Source organism: Hyaena hyaena, unplaced genomic scaffold (assembly GCF_003009895.1).
Source record: "Hyaena hyaena isolate Hyena2069 unplaced genomic scaffold, ASM300989v1 scaffold_669, whole genome shotgun sequence".
NCBI classification, from domain to species: Eukaryota; Metazoa; Chordata; class Mammalia; order Carnivora; family Hyaenidae; genus Hyaena; species Hyaena hyaena.
Genome location: NW_024081304.1, coordinates 954,013 through 963,229, shown reverse-complemented (window position 1 = coordinate 963,229; position 9,217 = coordinate 954,013). Strand labels below are relative to the sequence as shown.

The 9,217-nt window shown below is 45.6% G+C and overlaps 1 protein-coding gene across 1 annotated transcript in view; it reads left to right on the top strand.

Moving 5' to 3' along the window:
- The first annotated feature begins 8,820 nt into the window (after window positions 1–8,820).
- The window catches only part of SLC9A6 (solute carrier family 9 member A6), a 54,984-nt gene continuing 54,587 nt past the window's right edge, over window positions 8,821–9,217 (top strand). The window contains exon 1 of the mRNA XM_039217141.1: window positions 8,821–8,897. The gene's annotated coding sequence lies outside the window, so the exon portion shown is untranslated. The remainder of the gene's footprint in view (window positions 8,898–9,217) is intronic.

Here is a 9,217-nt window from a genome sequence, read left to right as displayed (position 1 = left end):
TGCGCGGCGCAGCCTCTCCGCGAGGGGCAGCGCTGAGCGGAGAGCCCGCAGACGGAGGCGAAAGCGGATCAATGGAGAAGCGGCGCGGAAGGGCGCCAGCAAATGAGCGTGGGCCGCGGGGCGAGGGGCGGGGCCTGCGGAGAGGCTGGAGGGGCGGGGCGGCGCGAGGGCGGGAGGGGGAGGTTCAAGGCGGCCCTGGGTCTCTACGCCTGGCAGGGGGTTTGTTTGTTTGCTTTAGCTGGTCGCTGCAGAAGTCTCATTTGTCTTCTGATGGCCGGTCCTGGGCTTCAGCCCTCGGGGAGGCAACAAGCGAAGCGGCGAGTGGGGTGTAGGGGGGAAGACCCCGGGATTTGGAGTCCCAAACACGTGGCGTGCATGGGACGCTCCGTAAAAGTTAGTTCCCTTCTCCTTACCTTCAGAAGGTCTTGAAGAAAGGTTCACGCCCCAGGGGGGTGTGGTGCCGTGGGAGAATGTTGTCCGGGAGGGAGCCGGTTTACATTAGGTTGAAAGGAAAGGGCGCGAACAACGCCGGCCCATTTTCTCTATCTCTGATCAGAAGGGGGAAAAAAAAGTGTACTCTCCGTTTTTGATTTGTCTCTGTGTCCATCCCCTTAAATGTAGACACTCATTAGTGAGGTTCTTCCGGTGAATTCTTTCCAGCCTGCTCTCCTTTGGCGAGCTCACCTATTCATTCCCATCTATTCAGCCACAGTGATTCCAAAGCGACATCCCAATCTCAAAGGTCTCTCCTTGGCTCAGCCCTGCATTTCCAGACCTGCTGATCACTTATTTCTAGCCTGCGGCACTTCAAAGTTAATATGGCCAAAACGAAATTCATTCTCAGCTCCTCAAGTGCCCCCTGACTGATTGGCACAGCGCTGTAAGCTGCATATATCACAAGGGAAATGCCCTCAGCCCTGTCGGGATTGCACATTTGGCTAACTGTGGTGTGCTGGAAGACCCCTATCCTGGTCACCCCCTTTAAATTTGCAATCTCCCATTCCCGGTCCCCTTAACCTGCTCTATTATTTCTAGATCACCTTCTGAAATATTCTACAATTTACCTGTTTATAATGTTTGTTGTGTTGTTATTGTTCATTGTCTCTCTTCCCACACTGGAATGTAAGTTGGGAAAGAACAGATTTCTGTCCATGCCTAGAACATTGCCTGCCGCATACAGATAGGCATTCAACGAATGTTTGCTGAATGAATGATGGGAAAGAAGTGGGGAGTGACTTACCCTTGTTTAAATGGATCTCTATAGAGAGTCCTTCCATTATTTTGAATTGGGTTCAAAAATCCTTGTGGACTTAAAAAAAAATCCTTGTGGACTTGTATACACTCTTAAATTTTGATAACCCTTTGATGATAAACCTTTTCTGATATACTTGAGCTTCCTCGAAGCTGAAAAAATTAACAAATAAAGAAGGCATCCAAGAGCCTTCAGATTTCCTAAACTTATGGCTTTTGTCCTCGATCCCATTTTCCAAACCCTTCATTATGATCACTATTTTTCTCTAGGTCTGCTCCAATTTTTTCACCTCTAAACCAAGATTTGACCAAGTATTCAATATCAAGTACAGTATAATGTATTCCTTACTAATGTAAGTGTATTCATAAACCTCACAATCAGGAAGAACAAGGAAATAATCTTTCTGTGCTGGCTTGAAAGTGCTTCCTTCTCCCTGGAAGGTAGCAAGGTAGAAAAGATAAATGACCCCCCCAAAAATCTTAAAACTTGGTGTTAGGGGCTCCTGGGAGTCCGCTTCAGCTCAGGTCATGATCTTACGGTTCATGAGTTTGAGCCCTGCATCAGGCTCTGTGCTGACAGCTCGGAGCCTGGAGCCTGTTTCAGATTCTGTGTCTCCCTCTCTCTCTGCCTCCCCCCTCCCCCCGTTCATGCTCTGTCTCTCTGTCTCTCAAAATAAATAAACATTGGGGGCGCCTGGATGGCTCAGTCAGTTAAGCGTCCGACTTCGGCTTAGGTCATGATCTTGAAGTTTGTGAGTTCGAGCCCCGTGTCAGGCTCTGTGCTAACAGCTCAGAGCCTGGAGCCTGCTTTGGATTCTGTGTCTCCCTCTCTCTCTGCTCCTTCCCCATTCTCTCTCTCTCTCTCTCTCTCTCAAAAATTAAATAAACATTTAAAAAAATAAAAAATAAACATTGAAAAAAATTTTAAAACAACTTGGTTTTAGCTTTGATAATGATCAAATTGAAACTAGCCTTTTCAGGCACCCTACTAAAGTATCTCTGCTAATATTAATTTATCTGAAGTAGAGAAATGATGAGGAGGTTTCTGAAGGGAGCTTATATCTGGTCCCTTTCTCTTTTTTTAATGTTTATTTATTTTTTAGACAGAGGGAGACAAAGTGTGAGTGGAGGAGGGGCAGAGAGAGAGGGAGACACAAAATCTTAAGTAGGCCTCAGGCTCTAAGCTGTCAGCACAGAGCCTGACGTGAGGCTTAAACCCATGAACCGTGAAATCATGACCTGATCCCAAGTTGGACGTTTAACTGATTGAGCCACCCAGGTGCCCCTGATTCCTTTCCTTTAAAAAGATGAGGTTACAGGGGTACCTGGGCGGTTCAGTCAGTTAAGCGTCCGACTTCGGCTCAGGTCATGATCTCACAGTTGTGAGTTCAATCCCTGCGTCAGGCTCTGTGTTGACCGCTCAGTCGGGCTTTGGTTTCTGTGTCTGCCCCTCCCCTGCTCATGCTCTGTTTCTATCTCAAAAATAAACATTTTTTTAAATTTTAAAAAAATAAAAAGATGAGGCTACAGAAAGAGAGCCAGTAAGGAATCTGGTATTTGTATAAGCTGCTAGGTATTGGATTTGATTTTCTCCATTACATTCCTTTTTTTTTAACTTTTTATTTATTTTTGAGAGAAAGACAAAGTGTGAGGAGGGGGTGGGGCAGAGAGAGGGAGACACAATCCGAAGCAGGCTCAAGGCTCTGAGCTGTCAGCACACAGTCTGACACAGGGGTCGAACCCACAAACTGAGAGATCATAACCTGAGCTGAAGCCCGAGGCTTAACCAAGTGAGCCACCCAGGCACCCCTGATCTTCTCTACATTCTTTTTTTTTTTTTTTAATGTTTTATTTATTTCTAGGAGAGAGAGAGAGAGAGAGAGAGCGCGTGAGCAGGGGAGGGTCAGAGAGAGTGTGAGTCATATTCTGATACAGGCTCCAGGCTCTGAGCTGGCAGTCAGCACAGAGCCCGACTCGGGGCTCGAACCCACGAACCGCGAGATCGTGACCTAAGCGAAAGTCGGACGCTCAAACGACTAAGCCACCCAGGCGCCCCATCTCCTTTACATTCTTAATATGAATGCCCCATTCTCTTTTGAATATCTTACCCGTGTACAGAATGCAAAAGAAATGAGGCTAGTTTCACATTTTCTAGAAGTAAATGGTTAACTCCTATTCATGGAGTGGGATTTTAATGGTCTTATCTGTAGATTTTAACCTGAAGGGAAGCCAAAGTATGCATAGTCACAGTAATCAAGGACAGTGTCATTCAAATAAGTACCTTGGGTCCGTTTACCCATTGTATGTATTCTAGGTTGGAGTTAATCCCAAAGGTGCAAGGTATAGCAAGGGGCAGCACAGTTTTCATGAACTCTTAGAAAAAAGAGAAACTTCATGTGAAACTGCATTTAAATTCCTAGGTGAACCCAGAAGTGCCTTTAGTTTTCGTAAAGAAACAGCCGTTTTCCATATTCACAGTGGGTATGTGATGTGGCTTTGTTGAAGGTGGGGATAATGATCTCTGACGTGTGTCCTACCCAGAATGTTATTTATGAAGATGGATCAAGTCTTCCCAGGATCGTTTGTTGCATAGAGAAGGCCCCACAATCCAAAATTATCTTCAGGTTGATTGATTTTGTTACATGCCACCCAACTAGGCAAGTAACTTCATACACCATTCGGATGCGCCATTTCTCATGCAGATTCTCTTTCTATCTGACTTGCTCTGTCCTTTCCTGCCTAGTTCAAAAATCCACATTCCCTAGGAATATGTTGTTGACTGTTATAGGCATATATGTATTGTAGGTACTAAACCTTTCTTCAAACTATTTCTACTTATTCCAACCTCCCTGGGTCACAAACTCTAGAATTTTACCACCTGCTGGGTAAACTAGTATTTTCAATATTTGTCTTGATATTGCATAGTCTCTTTTTTCTTTACGAAAATAGTGTGTGTTCAGCATAAGAAATTCAAACAAAACACTGTATCCCTCTTAATGCATTAAGTGGTACTTTGGTATCTACAGCTTTGAACCTTAGTAAACAAGATTGTGGTTACTTGATTCATATCTTTAAGATTTGTTCGCTGAAAGGCTTATACTACTGGGGTTCAAAGCATATGCTCTAGAATCAGGTTGGATTCGAATCCTGGCTTCTCCTTTACTATCTGGGAGATTGGGCAAGTTACTTAACTGTGCCTCAATTTCCTCATCTGTAAAGTGGGGGTAATAATAGTACTTCCCTGGTAAGATTGTTGTTTGGATTGAGTGAGACCATACGTGTAAGTTGTTTAGAATAATCTCACACGGTGAGTACTAAATAAATGCTAGCCATTATTATTGCTGCTGTGCTACTGTTGACTCTACTAGATATTTTTCCAGACTAAAAGGGTTCTGTATCCCTTTAGTCTTTCCTAAAACATCAGTCGCTTCTCCCCTTTCGAGATTTTAATTGCTCTTCTCTGGACCATTTCTAGAGCTGCTAATAACTCCCCTGGGGTTTCATTACCACATCTGCACAAAGTATCCTAGGTTACTTGTCTGAGGTTAACATGACTATTCATTTCAAGTAGCCTTGGCACTGAAAATGGCACCAGAGGTCTTAATAGCCTTTTTTTTTTTTTTTTTTTTTAAAGCACATTGAGCTGGTACGTTTAGGAAATAAATGGAAAACTCCAGCATTGTACTGGGTCCTAACTGATATTTGTGACCTATTCTTTCTCCCACTTATGTTTTTAAAAAAAAAAGTTTATAATTTTTTTAAATTTATTTTTAAGAAAGAGAGAGACAGAGACAGAGCGTGAGCAGGGGAGAGGCAGAGAGAGAGGGAAACAGAATCTGAAGGAGGCTCCAGGCTCTGAGCTGTTAGCACAGAGCCTGATGCGGGACTCAAACTCATGAACTGTGAGATCATGACCTGAGCCCAAGTCAGCTGCTTAACTGACTGAGCCACCCAGCCGCTCCAGTCTCCCACTTCTTGAATATAGGCATTCCCTATAGCATTACCCCAAACTGGGTCTCTTTCTACCTTACTTTCTTTGGAGAACACATGAGCTCCCATAACTTCAATATTGTGCATATAGCTCCCAAATCTTTCACTGGTCCTGGCTTCGCTTGTGAACTGCAGACCCACCACTTGGATATCCCACCAGTCCCCTAAATCCAACCTGTCCAGAGCCAACCTATACCTCCTGCCTCCCATTTTAATGCTATTAGCAGTCCTGTGTTTTCTTTTTAAAAAAAAAATTTTTGTTTTATTTAATTTTGAGACAGAGAGACAGAGTATGAGTGGGGGAGGGGCAGAGAGAGAGAGAGGGAGACACAGAATCTGAAACAGGTTCCAGGCTCGGAGCTGTCAGCAGAGAACCCGATGCGGGGCTCGAACCCACCAACTGTGAGATCATGACCTGAGCCCAAGTCGGATGCTTAACCAACTGAGCCACCCAGGTGCTCCACTCCTGTGTTTTCTAGTTACGCAGGTTCAAAACCTTGGAGTCTTCTTCCAGTCGTTCTGCCTCAAGCATCCCCAGTCTACCCACCCAATCAGTTGCCAAGACATTGGCTCCTGCATCCAGCCTCCTTTCTCCCTTTTCCATTCCTACTGCCTCTGGTAAGTTAAGGCCTCCTGACTTTTCGGCAAGACTACTGTTCTAACCACTTTGTTTTCACCTTTCTAACTTCTCAACTGGCCTCGCTACTGCCCATCTCTCTGCATTTCATTCATCCCCCTTTCTTCTGTCAAATTAACATGGGGGGAGTTTGGGGTTTATTTATTTATTTTTTTATTTTAGAGAACGTGTGAGCAGGGGAGAGGAGCAGAGGGAGAGGGAGAGAATCTTTTTTTAAAGATTTTTTAAAGTTTATTTATTTTAAGAGAGAGGGAGCATGGGGGAAGGGCAGAGAGGGAAGGAGAGAGAGAATCCCAAGCAGGCTCCGCACTGACAGAGCAGAGCCTGACGCAGGGCTCAATCCCACAAACCGTGAGATCACGACCTGAGCTGAGAAAAAGAGATGTCCCACTAACTGAGCCGCCCGGGCGCCCCATCATTGGGGAGGTTTTGACCAGGGAGATGAATGAGTTAAAATTTTCTGTGGCATAAAGACCTTCCACAGTATGGCCTCAACTTAGTTTCCGGCATTTCCCTCAAGTACAGGAACTAATCAACTCAATGTTTATCAGGCACATCCAGTAGGCCAAGGACGGTGCTAACCACCAGGCTAAATTTATCTACACTTTTCAGCGACCAAGTATTTCCTGAGCACTTACTATGCACCTGGTACTGTAAAGTCCTATTTCAGTTTAGTCCTTGAACTGAATCCACGTCCCTGAGTGAATTTAATGCCCTCTGCAATCATGGAGATTTCCTTGGTACTCAGTTAAATTTGAGAGACCTTCTTGGAACCTCAGATGTGCTTTATTGAATAACTATTTTGGTTAGACCTTATGCTAGGTGCTGTCAGTAAAGAAATAAGCAACACCTGGTTACTTCCCTGAAGCTTCCCCTTACCTGTAGAGTAACAGACCTGTAAATCAAGCATGATAATACTTCAGGAGGGCTTAGAGAGAGAGTTGCGCAGGGTGCTGTGGGAGCTCATACGAGGGACCCCAAAGTCAGCCTGAGGGCGTCACTAAAGCTTAGTGACCTTTAAACTGAGTTTTGTCAAGTAAGCAGAAATTAGGTGAGGAAAGGGTTGAAGGGCAGAAGGAGCCCATGGAACTGCACATAGACGTAGGAAACCACGTGAAGCATTCAGAAAACTACAAAGGACTTCAGAATGGCTGGAGCAAAATATACTTTGGGGAGAAGGATGGGCTAGGAGGTGAAGAAGGAGTTGGAAGTCAGGACTTCTGACCGGAGTGTTGGGTGCCATGCTAAGGAGGCAGAACTGAAGATGATGTGGGGGGGTTGGAGCAGGGCTGTGCTATGTATAATCAGATTTGCGCTTCAGAAAGATCCCTCTAGTAGAAGCACGGAAGGACAATTGGTGGAGACCAAGGCAGAGGTCAGCAAACCTTTCTCATAAAAGACTAGGCAGGGGGCGCCTGGGTGGCTTAGTCGGTTAAGCGTCCGACTTTCGCTTAGGTCATGATCTCGCGGTTTGTGGGTTCGAGCCCCGCGTCGGGCTCTGTGCTGACTGCCAGCTCGGAACCTGGAGCCTGTTTCAGTCTGTGACACCCTCTCTCTCTGACCCTCCCCTGTTCACGCTGTCTCTCTCTCTCTCTCTCCTAGAAATAAATAAAAATATAAAAAAAAAATGTTTGGCAGAATTCTCCTGTGTATCCAGCTAAGCCTAGATATTTCTTTGTCAGAAACTTTTTAGAGAGAGAGCAAAAGAGCACTAGCCGAGGAGAGGGATAGAGGGAGTGAGAGAGGTGGGGAGAAAGAGAGAATCTTAANGAAATCCATTTAAATGTCAGTCAATATAGGTTTTTTAAAAATGACCAATGGGAACGTAATGTACAACATGGCACTATGGTTAATAATATTGTATTATATATGTGAAAGTTGCTTGGGATGTAATCTTAAAAGTTCTCATCAGAAGAAAAAATTTGTGGGGGCGCCTGGGTGGCTTAGTCGGTTAAGCGTCCGACTTTCGCTTAGGTCATGATCTCGCGTTTCGTGGGTTCGAGCCCCACGTCGGGCTCTGTGCTGACTGCCAGCTCAGAGCCTGGAGCCTGTTTCAGTCTCTGACTCCCTCTCTCTCTGACCCTCCCCTGCTCACGCTCTCTCTCTCTCTCTCTCTCTCCTAGGAAAAAAAAAAAGACTAGGCAGTAAATGGCTTAGGCTGTTTGCAGTCTCTACAGTCTTTTTGGCAACTACTCAACTCTGCCTTCTAGTGCAAAAGTCGCTGCAGACCGTAAGCAAACAAATGGGCACGGTCGTGTCCAATAAACTTTACTGATAGACACTGAAATGTGAATTGCACGTCATTTTCACGTGTCACGGAATAGTCCTCGCTTGACTTTTTTCCAGCCATTAAAAAAAAATGTATGAAGCATTCGTAGTTTCAGGGTATACCAACACGGGTGGCAGGCCGGATTTGGCTGGCTGTCCATTGTGGCTAATCTCTGGCCTAGGGGATCAGAGTGTAGAGAATGTTGCCAACTCTTTTGAGAAGCTCATTGCCGAGGAGGAGAAAGAACTAGTGCGGTAGTGGAGGCAGGTGTAGACAAAGGCCTGTGTCTCAGGAGAGACCTGGAAGTGGTTTTGGAGAACAGGAAGAGATAGTGGACCAGTCTTGGAATAAATAAGTCACAGGGATGAAAGGGACCGCATAGGGAATATAGTCAGTGGTATTATAATAGCGCTGTATGGGCTCAAATGGGAGCTACACTTGTGGTGAGCACAGCATAACGTATAGACTTGTGGAATCACTGAGTTGTGCACCTGAAATTAACAATGCAACAGTGTATGTCACTTATACTTCGATAAAAAGAAAGATCCTGGACAAGGAGCCATTGCAAATGGTGGAGAGAGATGATTGTCGGACTAGATCCGGGAAGAGGCAGGAAGTGACGGGATGCATAGTACAGACTGCAGTGTAGGTGTTTCATGAGGGAGGAGAAAGCCCCGCTTTCACTTGAGGCTGGAGGGGAGGACGAAAGGAGGGACACTGACAAGAGACTTAAGTGGATTGCAGAGTAAAGTAAGTGAATTTTCTTGGGGGTCTTGATTTTCACAGTGAAAAAGGAGGCAAGGCTCAAATTCCAGGGGGTTTATCATAGGAGCATCGGAGATGAAGGCAGGGCTGGGGTATGGGGAAGAGAGGAAGCTGTGGCCCAGCTGCCCGGGGTCCTCCGAGAGAATGAATGGCAGTGACCAGGAGGTCATCAGGTGACGAGGAATGGAGAGTGTTAGAGCTTCCCTGAAGGTGGAGGGGTGATGGGCTTGGAACAAGGATCGGGAAGTGAGCTGAGCGACAAGTCCTCCTTCAGGCCACATGATACAGGGCGCGCGCGCGTGTGT